This window comes from Nelusetta ayraudi, unplaced genomic scaffold (assembly GCF_046127955.1).
Source record: "Nelusetta ayraudi isolate G7.1 ecotype Tasmania unplaced genomic scaffold, CSIRO-AGI_Nayr_v1 ptg000039l, whole genome shotgun sequence".
NCBI lineage: Eukaryota > Metazoa > Chordata > Actinopteri > Tetraodontiformes > Monacanthidae > Nelusetta > Nelusetta ayraudi.
Window position 1 is genome coordinate 3,097,110 of NW_027466089.1, and position 20,821 is coordinate 3,117,930.

General features: G+C 43.0%; 1 long non-coding RNA gene across 1 annotated transcript in view; it reads left to right on the forward strand.

Moving 5' to 3' along the window:
- Window positions 1-18,757, forward strand: part of LOC142892777 (uncharacterized) — a 141,500-nt gene extending 122,743 nt beyond the window's left edge. Inside the window, exon 3 of the long non-coding RNA XR_012927486.1 lies at window positions 18,664-18,757. This is a non-coding gene — a long non-coding RNA (uncharacterized LOC142892777). The remainder of the gene's footprint in view (window positions 1-18,663) is intronic.
- The last annotated feature ends 2,064 nt before the right edge of the window (window positions 18,758-20,821 follow it).

Here is a 20,821-nt window from a genome sequence, read left to right on the forward strand (position 1 = left end):
CACTCACCACGACAAGATGCAGGCCAAGAGTGGGAACACAAACACAGACCAGAAACGAACAGGACAAATCCAGACAAGACTACAAAAAACACAAACACAAATAACACTAATATCACTTTGACCGCTATCTTTTTTCACAAGAACTTTTATTTCTTTACAAATTGAACCTTAGATTGTGTCACAACAAACTAAATAAACCCTTGAAACAGCCAACAAAACATGAAATAACACTTCATCAATATTATAATGAGTATCTTCATAAATGATTTCAAGATAACTTTCAACACTTTCTTACAATTTTTTTTTTTACGTCTGCCGTAACGATTTTCAAGTTTTTTTCATGTGAATATTTTAACATTGAACATGTTAACTGAACAGTCAATGTAAAATCCCTTCATTGTTGCTCTGACCTCTTCATCATTTGTGACCTCTTCATCATTGGTGATCTCTACATCATTTGTGACCTCTACATCTACATCAGACACAGTATGGCTGTCACATGGTTCCTGAATCACGAGAAAACTGTCTTCTTCCAAGATCTCTGACACCTCTTTACATTTTTTAGAATATGTGTGGTCAAAGATTTGATCAAAATCACGTGTGTGTGTGTGGGTGTGTGTGTGACTCACTTACCTTTTGTTTGGTAGCCATGCTCTTACCTGATTTGAAGAAACTAAAAATGGTTGGTACAGCTGTTGAAGTTAGGCACTTTCTCTCACCACGCAAAATGAAAGATTTCTCCTCAAAGTGAAGAGCACACAGCCTGGAGTTGTCATTGGGTGTCCAGTTTTTTCTTCTCACATTTTCCACCCATTTGTGCAACCTTTTTCTGTCCCCAAAAGGAAAGCTGTAAAAAGCAAAACATTCCAAAATTTTTTTTGTGTAATTTTACTTAAAATTGGGTATGCAAACATATTTAACTCATTTAAACTTAAACACAATGCAGACAGTTGTGCAGAAAGTTTAGTGTTAGCTAAAATATCGGGCACACAGACGTACTTATTATGTATACATTTCTTTCCATTGTAACAGGTCACTACCAGATCTGCAATCCATTACCTAGAATTGGTTTTCCTTAAACTGATGTACAGGATTACTAATCTGACTTTGATGGGCAAATTTGACAACAGAATACAATTATGAAGCACTAAAACACAGGACCACAAAACAATTAAATGCATGATGAAATAATGATATGCTTTGTTAAATGAAATAAAATGGCATTTTCAACTGAGTAATAAAATAGTCGGTGGTGCAGTGGTTAGCGCTGCCGCCTCACAGCAAGAAGGTCGTGGGTTCGATTCCGGGGCCCGGACCTGGGACCTTTCTGTGTGGAGTTTGCATGTTCTCCCTGTGTCTGCGTGGGTTCTCTCCGGGTTCTCTGGCTTCCTCCCACACTCCAAAAACATGCATGTGAGGTCAATTGAACGTTCTAAATTGTCCGTAGGTGTGCATGTGAGTGTGAATGGTTGTTTGTCTCGATGTGGCCCTGCGATGAACTGGCGACTTGTCCAGGGTGTTACCCTGCCTTCGCCCTAAGACAGCTGGGATAGGCTCCAGCAGACCCCCGTGACCCTGAATAGGAATAAGCGGGTATAGAAGATGAATGAATGAATGAATGAAATCTTCATTGAATAAATGACACATTTTATTTCACTCGTCGTTTATGTAATTATTATTTTTTGCTCCATAACTTTCATGATTCAGCATTACATGTTAAGAGTGATGAATTGCATGAAAAGAGAGAGCACTCACTGATAAATTAACATGGTGTGCTGTTTAATTCCATGAGGACGACAAAATATTTGCAAATTTGTGTTAGCTACACACATCGACAGGTGCAAGAGAAAGGGAGGAACTTTCAAGATCGTTGAGTTTTTATTTTTTATTTTTTTAGTTCTGATGAAATAAATAGACCAATCATTTCATTACTTTGTCTGCTTTCCAAAGAGGTTATTAATTAAAAAAAATATGTGTGGCAGTGCTGTTATGGTCCATAGAGAGTTGCTTCAAAGAATTATCATTTATTATTCAGTGGCACATTGCTCACTTGTTTAATACACAAATAATAGTATATTATTATAATAATACTATTTTATTAATATAATAATAATAATAATGATAATAATAATAATAATAATAATAATAATAATAATAATAATAATAATAATAATAATAAAAATAATAATAATAATAATAATAATAATAATAATCATTATTATTGATAAAATTTTGAAACAACAATCGTCAGTTGTTCCGTAAAAAATACATTCATTTCCATGTTGAATTTTGTATGGTTTGTGAGCGCGCACGTCTGTCAGTGACGATCTCCACACTGACACAACTGCGCATGCTCTATTATCCCATCAATGCGGAAGTCAAAAGGTTTTTGGGAGCCATGCGCTGGGTGAGCAACTTCATTGAAAGGAATGGGACGCCATCTTGGACTCTGGGGGCTTGCCGCACTGTCACGCAGGTTGTGACGTAGCGGGCCGGCGACGCCGACAGGTATGATGTGAATGATTGATAGCTACCATTCGTTCCCGTTAGCGAGAGGATTAAAAACAAACAGACACCATAATGGCATCAAAATGGACTTATCCCAGCGGTGCGGAAAAACGGAAGGAAAAGAAAACTGATCAAGAAAAACTTGCAAAGGGGAAAGGTAAGTTATTTGTTTGTGATGTGGGCTGGAGAGGTGGAGGTGAAACGCTGTTGCCCCCCCCCCCCCCCCCAAGTTTGTTTATTTGTCCTGCTAGCCAGCTAGCTAGCGTCGGATAAATGTTAGCTGGCTGGCTAATATTTGTTCGTCATGAATCAGCGTTTTTGTTTGTTTTATGAAAGTTGACCATATCCTGTCAAGTTGGCCTATCGTGCCATGGGAATGACTGATTGACTCCACACCCGTTCATTCACATTCTAACAGGGAGGGAGGGAGGGAGGGCATGTTGTAGTTGTTGTTGTAGTCAGTCCCCTGTTATTGTTCAGTGGAAGTTGTCTCTCACATATTTGACTCTTAATGTTATTTTAGCCTTAACTTAGGATGAATTTACTAAGCTTAGTTTGTATTTTGTAGGCCCTTCATTAGAAATGTGCTACTGTTTTATAATTCAAAGAAATATTTTATGGAAATACTTTTTTTGGCATGGTGTTGACTATTTTAGACTATTGTGGTAGTGGGTCATTTATCTTAGTTTTATTACTTTAACTAGTACAGTGTGTAAAGTAATGCCAAAAACTCTTAAAAGTGACAGTTTTGTAATTGGGTAAAAGCTTTAAAGGGACACTGCAATCATAATGTTTAATTTAAAAACAAATACATTTTTAATTTTCCTATATTACTGCAACATCACTGTAATAATAAAATAGGAAAATGCGCTTCTGATCTGTTTTGCTTGATGATCTAGTGAGCTTTGTCTCTGCAGGAGCAATTCTAAAATATGTTGGCGCTGCAGACATTGAGCCTGAGGGATCTCCCGAACATCCTGACCAGGAAGCTCCAGGACCAACACGTTCCTCAGAACCTCCTTCTGTCCAGGTGAATAATGTGTGTTATTCTTAGTAGCTAAGCTGATAAGTGTGGGACGAAGCTAAGGCAATTAAGCATTATTTTAATTGTTGGTTTGCTTTTTAGTGTTGCACTTGTTGGTTTGTTGGATTTTCTTATTTAAAGTAAGCATTTTTTTTTATGAATACTCAATCTGTTGTATTTATTGACATATAGACGATTCTTTTCCTAGTATTATAGTGTTTGTTTGTTTTTAAATCAGTTTAACTTGCCTGAGTTGCTCAACTGAAGATGTTTAATTTTACCTGTCGCCTGTTTTGCTCACGAGGTGTAATAGATTGTGGAATCTTAGTAGACCTTAGTAGACGCACGCTGCTGAGAGTGGCAGCGATCAGCTCCGATGACCGTGGTGCTTGTAAATAAGGCAAATGCGCCATCTAGTGGGACGCAACATGTTTACTCGTGTTGGAGCAATGACAAGTACTACTAACAAAACAAAAGATGCACAGGGTAAAAAAAAAAAATCATAAACTCAAGCCCAACAAAGATAACAGATGGGCATAACTGTACTTAGTAATGATTACTAGTACTACCAACATTTGTATATTTTACTTTCAACTCGAATTTGAACTATTCATCCCCTTTTTTCAGCAGCCATTAACACTAATAAATTAAATTAAATCAAAACAATAAATTAAAGCTGCAAGCAGCGTTTGCGGGACTGAGCCGCCGTGGCCGACGCGATGCCCGATGACCCCCGATGACGCCTGACCCCTGTCGACGCCCGCAATTGACCCCCGTCCTCTGCCGACGCCCGGCGACATCTGCTGAAAGAAGTCTATGCAAATGATGCAGATTTCTCACCTCCATTTTTTTTTTTTGAGGATGCTGTCAAATGTAAAATATTGGCCTTGATGAGACAAACACGTAGGTATTTGAATGACGTCTGTAGCACTTTTGTAAAGGAAACTGCAGCCATTTACAGTATAGTGTGTGTGTGTGTGTGTGGAAGTAGGGATGTGCGATACCACTATTTTTCCTTTCGATACGATACCAGGTGATACCAAGGCTAGTATCCCAATACCAATACAGATACCGATACTTTTAGATGTCCAACTTGTGTATATGAAAATGATGACTTTTACAACGAAAACTCGTGAATGTTATTATAAAAAATGTATTTTATACCTATGTATAAGAATTAAACAAGCTGCCAAATATCAGACTTTGTTTTAATTTTAATCAGAGAAATCAAATCAACAGGTCAACTGAAAATCTGAGCAAATCTCTCTCAATTCAATATAATTCTTTTTGGACCAGACAGAGTGGTCTTCAGGTTAGAACTTGACAGAATATGTCTGTCTCTTTGGGAGTCATCTATGAAAAATTTAAATATTCTTGATGTAAAAGGAAGTCTTTTTATGGGAAGTATAACTCACATACCACCACAAATAGACTAAATAGCAACTGTTTTACTTGAAATGTGCCATTTAAGTAATTTAATTAGTATGCTTTTCCAACTTAAAAGTGACACTGAATTGTGTTAAGATGATGGCAGGAATGTGAGTTAAATTAACAAATACATATTGTGCTGGGAGGAAACATTTTTATCTAACTAAACAAATAAAATATGTTTTAATGAAAAATTGACAAACATTCTGGTATTTTATGTAAATTTATCTTATCTACGTCTATATGCCTGTGATGGTGGGAACTGGGATGTATTTTCACTCCACCTGGATATTGCCTTTCTCTCTGCAGTGCTGGTTGGAAATTGCGCTAACGTTGACGGGGGGGGGGGGGGGAAGCACGCTATCGCTGTCGCGCTACGCTAACGTGTCGGCAAAGTTAACGTGCCAAGTTTCTTTGCAGGGGGGTGGGGGGTGGGGGGTGGGGGGGGACTGGACTCCAAGATGCTCCTGCTGATCACTGCTATGCTGGAGCTGGAGATGTGGCCTGTGATGTCTGCACTGGGAGGAAACTGAAGGCCCTCAAGTCCTGTCTGGTCTGTCGGGCCTCCTACTGTGACTCTCACCTCCAGCCTCATCGTGATGCTGCTCCCCTACAGAGACACAAGCTGGTGGAACCCAGCCAGCAGCTCCAGGAGAACATCTGCCCTCGTCATGATGAGGTGATGAAGATGTTCTGCCGCACTGATCAGAAGATCATCTGTGCTTTATGCTGTATGGATGAACATAAAGGTCATCAGACAGTGTCAGCAGCAGTACAGAGGCCTGGGAGGCAGAGAGAGCTGGAGGAGACCAGGTAGAAGATCCAGCAGAAGATCCAGCACACAGAGGAAGACCTGAAGGGGGTGGAGTCCATCAACGGCTCTGCTGATAAAGCAGTGAAGGACAGCGAGAAGATCCTCACCCAGATGATCCGTCTGCTGGAGAAAAGACGCTCTGAGGTGCAGCAGCAGGTCGGATCCACACAGGGGGCAGCAGTGAGTGGAGTCAAAGAGCTTGAGAAGAAGCTGGAGCAGGAGATGATGGAGCTGAAGAGGAGAGACGCTGAGCTGGAGAAGATCTCACACACACTGGACCACAGCCAGTTTCTCCACAGGTTCTCCTCACTGCCAGCACTCAGTCCGTCTCCAGACTCCTCCAGCCTGGAGATCCGTCCTCTGAGATACTTTGAGGACGTGGCAGCAGCTGGACCAAGCTGAGAGATGAAATACAGCAAGTTCTGCACAGTGCACAAACGTCTGTTATTATCTGAGGAGAACAGAAAAGTGACATTCATGGAGGAAGTTCAGTCTTATTGTGATCATCCAGACAGATTCACTGACAAGAAGCAGGTCCTGAGTAGAGAAGGTCTGACTGGACGATGTTACTGGGAGGTTGAGTGGAGAAGGGGGAGGGACTTCTGTGGTTTATTTTAGGGGGTTGGTGTAGAAGTGGCCTACAGGAACATCGGCAGAGCAGGAAGGTCAGAGGAAAGTAGATTTGGATTCAATTGCTGTGTCTCAATTCAGGTTCTGCATCCTTGAAGTGCGCATTTTGAAAGGAAGTTGCGTCATCGCACTGCGCGAAGGCTTGTCCCAATTCCCGAGGGTGTTTAGGACGCTCAAAATGCGCACTCGTAAATACGCATTCGTTTTAGCCGATTCCAAGGATACACCGCTACTATCCTTTGCGTACTTGGGTATCCCATGATGCTTTGCGTGCTGCTGCAAAGCATCGTGGGATCCTGGGAAGTCAGCTGAAATTAGCCGCATGTACTGGTTAAGGCACGACATATAAATCTAAATATTGACGTTTCACATAAAGTATCCAGTTTTTAACGTAGGATTTTATTTATTTGAACATTCAACGGCATCGTTAGATGGCAAACCAATGGTTAGTGTGATACTATAGAAACATCACTTCCAGGGTTGGCCAGCCAGAGGGAACGGCGGTGACGAAACGAGGAAATACGCCGAAGGCTAGACCGTCCCGAGTGGTTACCGGGGAGGCGGGGTTTGGTCCGTCCTTCTAGGCTGGGAACTCTAAGAACGCTTCCTTCAGACGGAGGACATTCGGCCTCAAGGGTGCAGAACCTGAATTGAGACACAGCAAATGACAAATCCTGGAGTTTATATTGTTACCCAGGTGAATATTGGTTTCGTCACAACAACATGAGTACTTGTGTCTCAGGTCCTCGGTCCTCCAGAGTGCGAGTGTACCTGGACCACAGAGCAGGTCTTCTGTCCTTCTTCTGTCCTTCTACAGCGTCCAGTGTACCTGGACCACAGAGCAGGTCTTCTGTCCTTCTACAGCGTCTCTGGAACCATGGAGCTCCTCCACAGAGTCCAGACCTCCTTCACTCAGCCGCTACATGTTGGACTTTATGTTCCTTCAGGTTCTTCAGCTGAGTTGATGAAAGTGTGACTGAAGTCGTCAGAGAGACTCTGAGCTGAATTCTCACCTTTGATTCTTCTTCTGTCTTCACGTTTGTTACCCAGTGTCTCCGGCTGTCAATCACAGGGTGGGCGGGGCCTGGACGCCACTTCCTGTTGGTGCTCCTGGTGACTGTTGTCCTCCTGCTGGATGTTTGTGCCACGTTGTTTCTCTTCCTCTGCAGCCCATTCATCCCGCAGATTAATAAATTGTCATTAGTCCACATGACAAGTTTATTACTGTGGAAACACAGCTGAGGTCTGTTTCCACTCTGGACCTTTCCGCCCTGGCCTTTGACCTTTCAACAACTCATCCATCTGATCAACCTTCTGACTGTTGATCCGTTTGTCAACAATCAGATGAATGCATGTAAATATTGTGAGAGAATTTTGTCTTTTGATTCTGCTTGTTGGCTCAATGTGACAACAGTCAATCAATAAGTCATGAAATATACCATCAGTCTATACTGCATAACAATGTCAAGTCAATGATCAACTGTTGAATTGAAGCAATAAAGCAACAAGACAATCCAGATAAAGTCTCTGCTTGTTGGTAGATTTCTCTTCTGTCAAGATCTCCATGTATTCACCACAGACATTTAGAAAGTCAACACCATGAAGACAAGATCAAAGTTTCAAAAGCACACCAGTCAATGTGGGAAACAGCTGATATTTATCTGGCACACACACACACACACACACACACACACACACACACACACACACACACGCGCACACACACACACACACACACACACACACACACACACACACACACACACACACACACACACCACTATTTTACAGAACAAGTAGAGAACGGGTACTTTACTGACTCATAGTCTATTTACTTTATTGCATCATAACCAATGTTCCCTCTAAGCTGCTTGCTTGCGCAATCGCGCACTACTTGCACATTCTCAGCGCACAAGGAAATCTATGTAGCACATAAAATAAAATTCAACAGAAACGTATTAATTGATAATTTTAGAGCTTTTATTAGGCGGCGCACCGCTTTTTAAAACATTCAGCAATGAATGCCCATTGCCCACCTCTGGGAATGCGAGCCGAAATGCCAAGAACTGCGGAGGACAGAGTTCTCAGCGTGGACACTGGGGTTGCCGGAGCGGCGGAGTGGAGACAAAGTCAAGTGCGTCCCGTCTCAGTTCATTACGGGACAGCTTTTTTAGTTGCCAAATACGGGACAATCGCGTATTTGAGCACGGAAACGACGCAAAGTCACAAACACAAATACAAGTTTAAAACGGTACAAAAAAAGGATCGTGGTGCAAACGCAAAAAAACAAAACAAAAAAAAACAACACGCTGCAGGACATAAAAACATTCACTTCATCAGAGGAGCGATGCAAAGCAAAAAAACACATGCAAAAGAAAAAACGCTGCATAACGCATTCCCTACACCGGAAGTAGAGTTGCTCCACGAGGAGCGCTCCCCTACAGCGAAGAACAGTCCCGACACTTCCAGTGAGAGTCGCCGCCTCCTACAGTTTCAACACCGGGACATCTCGCGGGGGTGGAGGACCTCCACCTGAATGTGGGAGTGGGTGTGTTTCCACAAAATATGTGTCTTCATGGTATTTAGCTTTTTAATGAAAGGACTCTTAAAACACTGAAAAATAAATGCAATATAGCTATTTTATGACTTACTGTAAATGTACAGGTAGGAGACATTACCTGCTTGGCATTGGTGCCTGTCGCACTTCTTTCGGTGCCCACGGGTCAGCTGCAGGGTCATCAACCATGAACTACCATTCATTGACGTTTCGCCCCTTGTGGCGGGACAGTGACAGGGACGTATGCCTCGTTGATTCTGTGGCTGTTGATGGGGTGAGGTGTTCTTTCCCCAACTCCTGTCCTTGTTTCGTTCCTTCTTTTATACAGTCAGGCAATCTTTGTAGATACGCTACTTTTATTGTATGGCCGCAAGTTATAACAGCGCTCATCAGGTAAAACACCCGGAAGCCAACGTCATCAACTCGCACCAGATGTCTCTGCATATTGCATGGAACTTGGCTGCCATCTAGTGGTTAACGTTCGTAACATCTCCTTTAACATATGGAAAGAAAGCAGTTGAAAATGGACAATATTGACCGGATGAGAGTTACGTGGCCAGCAACAACAATAGCTGGCTACAGGTTAAACAGAAATGACTAGTTCACTCTCCTAAACATTAGAAAAAAATGAACAGTCCACATGAACAAAGTGGCACAGAAATAAACAAGAGATGACATTCCTTCTTCAGAAAGTTTAAACAACAAAGTCTTTGCGGTACCTCTCAGGAGGTTTTATGTTGGATCTGGTTCTGGTCTGCTTGAGGCCTAAATGTCCAGATTGGGGGACACTTGGCACATCAGTCAACACTGGAGCCCGTTCTAGTTCTGAAGCCCCTTCCCTCCTGTCACCAACTATGTGCTCGAGTCTGCTGTCTGTTTGACTGTTGTCCCAGTCATCTTCCACCAGGGAATATATATATATACATACATTTTTTCCTTTTCCTTTTTTCTATATATTTTATGTACAGATGGGGTGTATGGGCTTAAGGTGCTTGGGTGTTTCTCTTTTCGGAAACTATTTCCCCAGCTTTCAAAAACACCCTCTCGCAGGGCACAGAGGATGCTGGTGTTGCCAGGCAGGTACTCATTTGCTAGCTTGTACAGCTTTGTGTGTCATCCAGTACACCAGAGGGTCCTGTGATCACACTGCACCTCCACTATGGCATCAGCAGTAGCATTGCTGGATGCCCTCGCTTCTTCAGCGTCCCGGTCCAACAGCTTCCACAGGTCAATGGCTGAAAATGAAACATTAGATAAAGTTTAGTCTGTACATGAAAAAATACAAATAAAGTCTATTGATCCAAATTCTATAATTTTTGTACCTTGGGAAGATGCAGCTGGTTCTGGCTGTGCTCTCGAAGTAGATGGCGGCTCCTCTTCATGCGGTACATTCCGCAACAATGCCGCACACTCAGATTTTAACCGGCGCACAGCTGACTCAGCATTTTCAGGGCTTTTATTTGTTATTGTATGAATAAGTTGAGTAATACGCTTGTAACAAATGAACTTGTTCGGCGGCACGATTTCAAAATGCTCCCAGACTTGAGATCTCTTCCTGGTTGGTTCCGTTGCAGAGCAATAAGAAAGCAAACCGAAAGCAATACGAAAGCTGATCAAATCAATCCAAAAGGTATCGACCAGATAGGCAACGCATTGCGCCGTTTCATCCATTTTAAACTCAACCGAGACCTGCCAGTCTTTCAAAGCCTCGCCCACTGAACCAAACCAGCCAGCTGATTCAGTCTGAATGAAGCAGTGAAGTGGTTCAAACGTCATCAGTCACGTGATTTGAAGCAAGCTCCGGAGCAGTGCTTCAGAAAAAAACCCTACTGTACTCTACTGTTGTGGGGCGTGGTTCGAAGCCCCGTGTCAGAGAGAACATCACTAGTTGTGTCTGAAAGTTCATCTAGTTCCCAGTAGTCAGAGTAGTAGAAAGGTCGCAGTTCTGGAGCTACTGCTTGTGTAGCTGTGGGCCACCCTTTCAATATGTAAGTCTGGAGTGCACAACATAGTGGATCTTTGATTGTGGCAGTTCTAATGGACTCCAGTGTAGCTGTTGAAATATTCGTGTCTGCGAGGTGGTCGACTCGTTGTAGGTCTTCGGTGGTGAGGCCCATGGCATAGATGGTGGCAGGTGTTTGCATGTGGGCATGCTGTGTGTTTGGCTGTTAAGTCCTCGACAGAAAATCTGCCACATGAAGATCCTTCCCTTGCTTGTACACCACCTTTGCGCATATCTCTGTTCAGTAGGCGAATGCAACAGGTTGCCCATTCTGAAGAAGAGCTGCACCTAGGCCTGTCTCGCTGGCGTCACACTGTAGTGTGACTTCTTCCTGCAGGTTGTAGTACTTGAGTACTGGGTGGCATGTGATTAATTGCTTCACAGTGTCAACGGCAGATTCATGTTGTGATAGCCATGTCCACTCCACGTCCTTATCTGTCAGGCGTTGGAGAGGCTCGCACACATCTGAGAGATGAGGAAGAAATTTGGCAAGATAATTTACAAACCCCAGGAATCTCTGTAGCGATTTAACATCAGTGGGTGTTTGCATGTGTTGAAACGCTCCCACCTTCTCTGGGTCAGGGCGAAGGCCCTCTGTGGTGAGAAGATGTCCCATGTATTGGACACTGGATAGTTTTAGTTTCAGCTTCTTTTTATTGAGCTTTAGATTGACCTCCCTGGCCCTCTGCAGCAAGGCAGTCAGGTTTCTGTCATGGTCAGTTAGTGCCTCTTCTGAAGTGTCTCCACAGCCGTAGAGAAGAATGTCGTCTGCAATGACACTTACACCGGTCAGGCCTTGCAACACCTCATGTTGCCTGCGTTGATATTCTTCTGCAGCTGGTTTTATGCCGAAAGGCATCCTTAGCCACCCGAATCTGCCAAGCGGGGTCCAAAAGGTGGTCAGATAACTGCTCTCTTCTTCAAGTTTGACTTGCCAGTAGCCATCTTTGGCATCAAGCACGGAGAATACTTTTGCTTTTGCAATGTCTGGGAGTATCTCCTCTATTGTTGGCATCTGGTAGTGTGACCGCCGTAGAGCTTTATTGAGTGTGCTGGGATCAATGCAGGTGCGCAGCTTTCCTGGCTTTTCTATGACAACCATGTTGCTGATCCATTGTGTTGGCTCTGTGACTCTTTTGATGATGCCATTCTTCTCCATGTATCGTATGGCTTCAGTGACTTTGTGTTTGAGCGGAATGGGAATTCGTCGTGGCACCTGATGCACAGGCCTAATGTTGGGGTCCACCTCGAGGTGTAGTTCACCAGGAAGACAGCCAAGGCCTTCAAACACGTTGTTGTATTTTGAGATGATGTCCTCTGTGGTGGTTGTGAAATGCATATCTGTCCCTGTTGTGCTGCGTGAGACCGCTGTAGATGACATATCTGTGTGGTGTATGAAATAGCAAGTTGAGTCTTTTGCATGTTTTTGCAGAAAGCAGAGGCATTTGTGACGTGTGTATAACTTGAAACTTCAGGTCGTGTGTTTGTCCATCATGGTCAGCTTTGAGGTGACACAACCCAGCTAGTTTCACTTGTGACCCATCATACAGTTTAATGGTGGCTTTGCTGGCTGGTATGTCTGGATTACCATCTTGTGTGATGAGCTGTAGATCTCTGAAGCTTATGGCGTTGGTTGTGGCTCCTGTGTCCAATTGACATGTGATTGTATGGCTAGGGTCATATGATACTGGTTCAGTCATGTACGGTGTTACTTTGAGGTTGACAAGCCATTTCTCGTTTCCCTGTTCCATAGCGTTTATGTTTGATAGGAACCACACCTCTTCCATTTCTTCTTCCTCCTCTACTCTGTCTTCTCCAAGAAAGTTCACCCGTGTCTTGCGCTGGGCTTGTTTGCACACTCTTGCAGTGGCAAGTGGTTTTTCTTTCCACAGGCTTTGCAGATGACGCCAAATGCAGGGCATTTCATTCTGTCATGCACTGCTCCACAGTAACGACAGAGGTTATTATTTGGGCGTTTATCTTTGTTTGCATGTCCCAGATGCTCTTTGTAATTATGCTGAGGTGCAAATGAGGGGCGCATCTCTGAGCGTTTGTCATGTGCAAAGTGTACATTCTCCTGTTCCACACCAGTTATGATCTTATTTTGAATTTGTGCTAGTTCGCTGACTCTAAACATGTCTATTGCTTTGGCAAGTGTGAGTTCTGATTCACGTAACATGAGTGCTTGTGTACTTGCATTTTTAGTCACAAGCACTAATCTGTCACGGATCAATTCATCTCGCAGGGGACCAAATTCACATTTGTCTGCTAGCTTTCTCAGGTTTGCAACATATTGCTCTGTTGACTCATGTTGACTCTGCTGTGCAGTGTTAAATACGTAGCACTCGTAGATTACATTTCTGGAAGGTTCAAAGTGTTTTTGTAGTGCATCCATATTCTTCTGTGGATTGTCTCTGTCCTCCGCTGACATGTGAAGATGTCTTTGTATTATGTGACATTCTTTGCCCATTACTGTAAGCAGGGTGGCTACTCTTACTTTTGCTTCTTTTTTGTCCAGTTCCGTTGTTATCTCATAGTTTTCCCATTGTGCTCTAAAGAATGTCCAGTTGTTATATACGTCACCCTTCATGTCCATTGCGTCTGGTACAGGAATCGAAAAAGCCATGGTTCGTCAGGTATTAGCTTAGCAGTTTAGCTCCATTGAAAAAACGTCCAGCCTTTATAGCGCCTTGTTGTTCTGTCTTCAGCTGCGGCATTAAGTTTCCGCTTCTGACACCATGTTTCGTTCTTTCTTTTATACAGTCATGCAATCTTTGTAGATACGCTACTTTTATTGTATGGCCGCTAGTTATAACCATAGATATATACAGAAGGCTAGATGTCTCACGGCGCAGAATCGAACGTCCGCACTGGCCGCCATCTTTCCACAGTCAGGCAGTCACGGTCTGATGTAGTGAATGTGAGGGAACGTGAGTGATCTGAACAAACATTAACACTCTGATCTCGCTGAAAACTTGACGGCTTTGCACACGGTTTGCTTTCTTACAAACGTTCATAACGTAGCAATAATTCTGGATGGTTGAACATGTTGAGAGTGCAGCTTTCTATGAGAAAAAAAACACAATGGTGCTATGGCAGCCTATCTGCACAAGTTAATACGACTGAGACCACTAAGATTTTCATTTCTTAAGTTAAGTTTAGCCAACAGCTATTTCAGGACAAACTACTATTTTGTTCACATACAATATTTGTGGTGTCGGTTGTAGTTATTCGCTGAGGTGCGTTTCCTATAACGTTGCTGCTGCATGAACGCAGTCTCATCAGTTCATGCAGCAGAGACACGGTGATCAATGAACTAGAGCTGCTGATATCTCATCCCCCACCTGTTTGATTCAGAGTCGAACGGTGACAACCTGAGATTACAGTCCGTCTTTTTTCTTGTTGTGATAAAAGGGATTAGGATTGGTAGGTGTAAATAAAACAAGCAATTTGACATATGGAGAGACAGAATAGCTTTTTTTCTATATCATTTAACTTAATTCGCAAATGATTTACAATTGGATTGCTTTGCTACAGCATCATGCATTATGGTTTCTACAGGAAATCGGTGACTGAAAAAATGCCGAACTTCTGTGCCGCTTATGGATGCAGCAATCGTCGCTGTCCACAAACAAAAGCTTGTAGGATCATATTTCATCTGTAAGCTATTGTTGGAGCTGTTTGATTAATGTTACGATTTAGTGCTGGTTTGTTTAGTTTAGCGTTTAGCATATATGTTTTTATTAAATACGGGTGTGTGCGTGTTTTTGCTATTTTCACATGAAAGCCTATGGTTATAAATCATTAATAAGTATGCAGTATCATAACTATGCTGATAACCTTTGTAACAAACCAAACCGCTCGAAATTCGGTTGAAAATAGAGCATTTTAGGGCTATTTAAAAGAACATGCACAATAAGAATACATAGTTATGAGTGAGAGGGGCGGAGCGAGGTGACTGTGGCAAGATGGCCGCCAGTGCGGACGTTCGATTCCATTGGCCAGCAGCGCGGATAAGACATCTCGCCTTCTGTATATATCTATGGTTAGAACAGTGCTCATCAGGTAAAACATTTGGAAGCCAACGTCATCAACTCGCACTAGATGTCTCTGCATATTGCATGGAACTTGGCTGCCATCTAGTGGTTAACTCTCGTAACACTGTCCATTATGAAACATTTCGTCATCGACTCAAATCTTACAATAAAACTGTCAAACAGGCAAGAATAACCCGTTTCTCCAACCTCATCACAAACAATAGCAAAAACCCTTGATTTCTTTTCTCTACCTTCAATCTTTTAACCAATACAAATTTTAATCAGGACGTACAGACACCAACAGATGCCCTCTGTGAGGATTTTGCAGACCACTTTGTAAGTAAAATTGATGTCATTAGGTCCAGTATTTTAATTAATCAAAACCAATTTTTCTACACATCTGGACAACCACTTTTATCTGAGGAAACACTGGAGAGTTTTCCTCTAGTTGATGCAAGGACACTTGGTCGAGTTTTCTCCCAAGTAAAGCCCACAGCCTGCCTTTTAGACCCAATTCCCACGTCACTCTTAAAGTCACTTTATGGGTTCTTTGAGGAGCAGATTTTATATATTGTCAATTGCTCTCTTCAGACGGGTGTTTTCCCTGCTGCCTCTAGAACGGCGGTGGTGAGGCCCCTTTTGAAGAGGAGCAACTTGGATCCAAACATTTTTAATAACTACCGACCTGTATCCAACTTATCGTTTTTCAGTAAGATTTTAGAAAAACTGTTTTTTAACCAAGTAAATTACTTTTTAAATACAAACAATATTTTAGAGAATTATCAATCTGGTTTTAGAAAGAACCACAGTCCTGAGACAGCCCTTTTAAAGATCGTCAATGATTTCAGGTGTAACGCAGACTCTCAGAAGCTGACAGTCTTGGTGCTACTGGATCAAAGCGCTGCTTTTGATACAGTAGATCACCATATTTTATTAAATAGACTCAGAAACCTGGTGGGCCTGTCAGGTACTGTTTTTAACTGGTTTCGTTCTTATCTCACAGATCGATGTTTCTTTGTAAGTATGGATACGTGCTCCTCCAGAATGCATGAAATTAGATGTGGGGTCCCCCAAGGGTCAATTTTAGGTCCGGTTCTTTTTAATCTGTACATGCTTCCCTTGGGGGACGTCGTAAGGAAACACGGCATCAGCTTCCACAGCTATGCTGATGATACACAAATGTACATTGCCGTGTCTCCTGATGACACAGCGCCAATTGATGCCCTTTTAAACTGTATTTTAGATATCAAATCATGGATGGCAGAGAATTTCCTACAGCTTAACCAGGACAAAACTGAGGTTTTAGTTATTGGTCCTGAAGGCCGGAGAGAGGAACTTTTACCAAAACGTCGGGATTTTAAACCCTCGCAATTTGTAAAGAATCTGGGCGTTGTTTTTGATTCTGAGCTCACCTTTGTTCCACATATAAAAAATATTACAAAGATAGGTTTTTATCATCTAAAGAAAATAGCCAGAATCCGCCCGTTCCTCTCTCAGGCCAACACGGAGGTGCTAATGCATGCTTTTATTTCTTGTAGACTAGATTATTGCAATGCCCTGCTCTCTGGTCTTCCCAAAAAGAGTGTTTACAGTCTACAAATACTACAAAACTCAGTCGCACGTGTGCTGACTAGGACCAGAGGAAGGGAACACATTACATCGCTTTTAAAGTCGCTGCTTTGGCTCCCCGTCCGCTTCAGAATTGATTTCAAGGTTCTCTTATTAGTTTTTAAATGTCTCAACGGTATTGGCCCATCTTATCTAACTGACCTGCTTTCATCATATCCTAGGTCTTCTGGCACTGGCCTGTTAACTGTTCCCCGAGTCAAAAAAAAACCCATGGTGAGGCTGCTTTCAGCCATTACGGCCCTACTCGGTGGAACAGCCTGCCAGAGAGCCTCAGGGCCGCAGAGACTGTTGATATTTTTAAGGGGAGGCTCAAGACGTACCTTTTTAACCTGCCGTTTAACTGACTTCTTTTACTCTTCTCTCTCTTACTCCACTAATTTTATGCCGTTTTACTATTTTTATGCCTTTTATTACCTTCAATTGATTTTTATACTTTTATAATGGTTACCCATTTTTATGCCACTGTTTCACACTTTATTTTTATGTATTTGGTTTATTTCTCATTATGATTATTCTCCCTTTTATACTTTTAGTGCCAGTGTTTCCTCATGGGGGGCCCTTCACGGTGAGAGCTACGCCTGGTCTGCCCATAGGGGCGCTGCAGGCCATGGTGCCCCCTTGTGTGGACGGCTCCCCATAGTGGCCTTTCCTCATCAGATTCTTCAGTGCCAAGCCGTGTTATCTAATGTCTGTGTGAATATGGGGGTGGGCGTTTGTCTGTGTGCGTTGGTGGGGAGGGGTGGGTCCGTATGGGGTGGGGGGAGGGACAGTGGAGCTTTTTATTTTTTCTCATTGTTATTATTATGATTGTTGTTCTTCTTCTTATTATTATTACCTTTCTTTGTTTTGTTTTGTTTTATTTTGTTAAGCACTGTGGGTTGCACATGTTGTGTATGAGCAGTGCTATATAAATAAAGTTTATTGTTATTATTATTATTATAGAAACATGAAGACACATCAAAGAGTAACATGAGGTTGTTGTTGTGACACTGGACGGTAGAGAGTCTAAATCCCCGTCCCAGGCGCAAATCCTCATGGAGGCTTCTGAGGAGGTCAAAGATGGCCAATCCGTCAATCCCACCTCCATAACGGGGGTCTATGGAAGGAAGCCGCGAGCATTGCGCACTGATCCAGGAGAGCTTTCACCTGGCTTGATGAATCCGTGTCTTCTCATCCTGGATGGCTTTTAGTGCGACCCATGAAGCCTGGACACACGTGTTGTGGATTGGTTGAACGCTGAAGGCTTAGTGACTCATCTTGGATGACGCAATCCTACTTGGTGCAAGGGGGCCCAGACAGCAACATCATCAAGAGCCAATAATGGACTCCACAGTGCAGCACTCGTTCGCTCGCCCTCCCTCTCCCATTTTATTCTGTAGTGTCAGATTCTGAAGTCGATTTCACTTTGATTTTCAGAGTGATGACACCCTGGAAAAACTCATCCATCATTATAAACTCTCCATCATTTATTCTCTATTCAGGTTGGAGTATTGCAGGTTGTCAAAGCTCAGCTGTGATTGGCTGCTCTCAGCTCTGAAGTCCAACCCCTCCCACCTCAGAGAGCTGCACCTGAGTTGGAACCAGCTGCAGGATTCATCAGTGAAGGAGCTGAGTGGTTTTCTGCAGAGTCCAGACTGTAAACTGGAGACTCTGAGGTCAGTACTGGTTTGGAACCAGTGGATGATGGTTTCAGCACCAAACACAGTTCATCACACATGTTGAATAAACATTGAACTGAAGGTTGATTCATCTCAAAATGACATCCAGAATATGAAAACTTCATTCTGTTCATGTTTGAAGTAAAAAAAAAAAAAAAGAGAAAGAAAAAGGAAAAGGAAAAACAGGTCATCAGTGGTCATGTGACCAAACATCATTTCAACACACATTAGTTTTGGATAGAGGATTTAATTTCAAGGTGACATTTTCTGTAGTGTCAGATTCTGAAGTCAACATTTCACTTTGATTTTCAGAGTGATGACACCATGGAAAAACTCTCCATCATTATAAACTCTCCATCATTTATTCTCTATTCAGGTGGATTGACTGCAGTTTGTCAGAGCTCAGCTGTGATTGGCTGCTCTCAGCTCTGAAGTCCAACCCCTCCCACCTCAGAGAGCTGGACCTGAATATGAACCCCCTGAAGGAGTCATCAGTGAAACCACTGATGGATCTTGTCTACAGCAGTGACCATCAACTGGAGAGTGTGAGGTTAGTACTGGTTTGGAACCAGTGGATGATGGTTCCAGCACCAAAGCCAGTTGATCCCACAGCAGAGGTCCAGTGTTCCCAGTCACAGTGTGAGAGGAGGATGGTGACGTCCAGCTGCTCCTCATTCATCCAACATCTGCTGCCAAACTGCTTCTTCTCTCAGTTCACCACCCAATTATTGATCAGTTCATCTTCATCAGGCCTCAGTATCAGTCCTACACTCCATGGTCACATGACCTTCTGATGTTCCACACTTGACATGTGACTGAGAGTCTGCTTCTTCTCACCAGTCACTCCATCATCTCCATCAACAGTCAACGTCTCTGTGATGATGCGTTCAAGGACCGTGAGTCCTGACTCCTGCTGTCTCTTCTTATCTTTGCAGGTGGTGGTGAGGATGAGGAGACTGAAGAGGAGCGCTCCATCTACTGGTGGCTGACAGAACTACAACCAGTGGAGCCAAAGAGCAAGCTGCAGGCACCAACACTGTGTGGGCGTGTCACGACCTTTGACCCCAGTGCAGCCTGGTGGCTGGCGGACTGCTTCTCCCTACAAGCTGCTGTGGTTACTGGGAGAGACGTCCCAGAAGCCACTGGTGGAGCTGAATCCTCAGTGGAAGAAGCAGGACTTGGAGCAGCTGCTCAGTGAAGGCAGCAGCAACACAACCACTGCTTCTGCTCTCATCATCCACGGCTGGAACATCTCAGCATGAAGGTTCCACACATCAACAACACACTGCTCTGTTCTCACTTCAGACTTCTATAACATCTTCATTTTGGAGGTGAAAAATACTTTTCAAGAGACTTTATTTCTGCTTCATGATCTTAAATGAGGAAATCATGTGGAAAAGATAAAGTGATTCACAACACCTGTGATGGGAACTCAAATCATTATTGAATCATAAGTAAGACAAAAGAAGTTTCCCTCAAAATAATTCATGGTTTTGATGCTTGCCAGATGTTTGTGTGGAGATTTCAGAAGGACGTCAATGAATCAGAAGGAAACCAGATCATTTATTTCATGTGATTATGTTATATCATCCTAACTTTGTTACAAGCTCAAACATTATATTTCAATGATTCAATATTCTGACAATAAAAGCCATCACAACCTGTGTGACCTTGACCTCAACTGACGTTTCATTTCTGCTGCTTTAACACTTTGATTATATATCTCCTGAAGTCCTACCATGGGGATTCTCCATATCTGAATAACTTGTGTACTCAAACCTTCTGTAGGCCATACCCACTTCTCCACTAGGTCTCAACATAAACCACATGAATCAATGAAAATAAATCTCACTTTTACAAACAAATCCAATTCAGTTCAAATATAATTTAAATAAAATAAATGATACATTATAATTAATGATGATACATTATAATTAATCACCAACAATATCCAATGCTGGATATGAGGTGGTTTGCCCTCTCTGGGTCGGTGGGGAGGCCCTGCCTCAGAGGGAGCAGTTCCAGCATCTCGGGGTCTTGTTTGGGACGCCTCCCTGGGGAGGTGTTCCAGGCATGTCCCACCAGGAGGAGACCCTGCTGGAGGGACCAGGTCTCTGGGCTGGACTGGGAAGCCTTGGGGTCCCACTGGAGGAGCTGGAGGAGGTGACTGGGTCCAGGGAAGTCTGGGGGTCTCTGCTGAGGCTGCTGCCCCCAAGACCTGACTCCAGATACGGCAGTAGAAGATGGATGGATGGATGGATGCCAGGTGATAGAACATTTCATAAAAACAGACTCTGCATTATAACTTCTATTACACTAAAAATAACTCACTCCAATATAACTGCACTCGTCCTTCTCTCACATTACATTGGATCACAATGACCAAACAACACAACAAAGACAATGATCCAACTGTACTGCCACGTCCAGACTCAGTGTAGGTCTGTAGGCCTCTTGGACCTTCATGTGAACCACTGCGTGTTGACTGGAGGTGAAACATGGCTGACTGCTGTCCTCCTACCTGGACAATGCAA